Source organism: Carica papaya, chromosome 2, assembly GCF_054855325.1.
Source record: "Carica papaya isolate Zhongbai chromosome 2, ASM5485532v1, whole genome shotgun sequence".
In the NCBI taxonomy this organism is placed as follows: Eukaryota; Viridiplantae; Streptophyta; class Magnoliopsida; order Brassicales; family Caricaceae; genus Carica; species Carica papaya.
Genome location: NC_142310.1, coordinates 18,139,414 through 18,141,622, shown reverse-complemented (window position 1 = coordinate 18,141,622; position 2,209 = coordinate 18,139,414).

The window sequence follows — 2,209 nt, the reverse complement described above, 5'->3', positions numbered from 1 at the left end:
GGGATGAGGCGAGATGGATGAACAGGATGGGAAACAGGTGGGGTATAAATAGGAGAAGGGAAGGAAAAAAAAAAGAAAAAAGAGGGAAAGAAAAGAAAAGAAAAAGGAAAAGAAAAAAAAGAGAGGAATGGAAAGAAAAGAGAGAAGAGAGATCGGGGGGAAGAGAAGGTTCGAGAGAGAGAGAGAAGAGCCAGAGCGGAGAGGAGCGAGAAGAGAGAGAGGAGGAGACAGAGGATGGTGACAGAGCAAGCCAAGGGAAGGAGGAAAATGGAGACGGGAGGTAGGGTAATTTTAATTTTCATGCGTTAGTTGATGTGGATTTGAAATTTTTCCTGTAGGTAGGGGTTTTGTGTGAGTATGAGTGGAGGTGTGTGGAGGAGACCGCGGAAGGAAAGAGAAGAAGAAATGTGGTGTGGGAGAGAGGTCTGTGAGGGAGAAGAGATGTTGAGTATGAGGAGGGGCATATGGAGGAGGCTAGGCCGCGGGAGGAGAGAAAGGAAGAAGTGCAGTGTGTGAGTGCGATCTGTGAGGGAGAGGAGATGTTGAGTATGAGCTGGGGCATATATAGGAGGCTAGGCCGTGAGAGGAGAGAAAGGAAGGTGTGCAGTGTGTGAGTGGGGTTCGCGAGAGGGAAGAGATGTTGTGTGAGCACGAATTGAGGTTTACGGAGGGGACTGCGGGAGGAGAGAGAGGGAGGAACATGGTGCGTGAGTGAGGTCCGGGTGGGAAAGAGGATTCTGTATGAGTATGAGGGGAAGTGTGAGGAGGAGTCCGCGAGAGGAGAGAGAGGGAGGAATGCTGCGTGTGAGTGAGGTCCGGGTGGGAAAGAGGATTCTGTATGAGTATGAGGGGAAGTATGAGGAGGAGTCCGCGAGAGGAGAGAGAGGGAGGAATGCTGCGTGTGAGTGAGGTCCGTCAAGGAGAGGTGATTTCAGGATTTAAGAGTAGAGTACCTAGAGTAGGCCGTGGAGAGAGAGAGAGAGAAGAAGGGATTTGGTGAGTGAGGTAGATTTGTGTAAGAGAGGAAGTAGTGTGTGTGGATGCAGAAAATTTGGGAGAAGGAAAGAGAGGCCGTAGAGCGTGGGAATGAAGTGTCGGAGTAGAGGTGTGGGGGTATCTCTGTGTAGGGCGAGGAGATGAGTGGGGTAGCTGTGTGGTATGAGGGAGTGGGTTGTATATAAGTTGGTATAGCTCCTGTAAATTTGGTAGTTGGCAAGGGAACGTTACAGGTGTGAGTGTGTTAAGTGTTAGTGCGTGTCTTATGGGGAGACACGTGTAGTTTAGGTATACAGGTTAAAGATATAGGAAAGCTTCAAGATAAGGTGGGGGAGTAAGGACAGGATGATATTGTTTTTGATTTGGTAGCATTGGGGGACGCCGATGTTGGTTGTCGCTACTTAGAAAAAGTAAGTTGATCGCCGATAATGGTAACGGTCGGGAGACTCCGATGGGAATGGGTTTGTCGCCAATATTAGTGATGGGAAAGAATGGTATTTGTGTGTGTGTGTGGCCTATTAGGGGTCAAGAGATAGGCGGTTTATTGGTGGTCGTCGATATTGGTGACGGGGGATAATATTTGTACAGTTAGGGGATGTAGAGGGGTGGTCACAATTAACATGCATAATATTTAAATTACCAAGGGTAGGTATTAGGTTAAGTAGGTGGAGTACATATGGAATCCCTGAGTTCCCTATTGTTGTATATGATGCTTGTAACTTAATTTTTACAGTACTGAGTTGTATATACTCACTCCTTATTATTTACAGATAAAGTGGGGATGGAGTCGGGATCGGAGTTGCTGATTTTCGAGTCTAGCAGATAGAGGAACAAAGCAATAATATTTTCATTATTTGGCATGATTGAATGTGTAATAACTAGTAGTAGAGTAGATGGTGTGTCTGATGGGAGTCTGTGAAATTATCTTTCACTGTGATATTACATGTAAGGTTGCAGGTTTATTGTGACTTTGAATAATAAATTGCAGTAAAATTTCTATGTTTGTGGTGAATTTGGAATGACACTTTCATATGTGGTCGCAGAATTGTCTTAAATTACGCAATTAAGAAAAAAAAAAAAATCGGGACGTTACACATACTCATCTAAGTAGAAGTGTTGCTTTTCTCTTAGTTATTTGATCACTTAATTAAAAAATATTACTTAATTTAATAATTTACAATAAACATAAATTATAAATAATAAATTATTATCA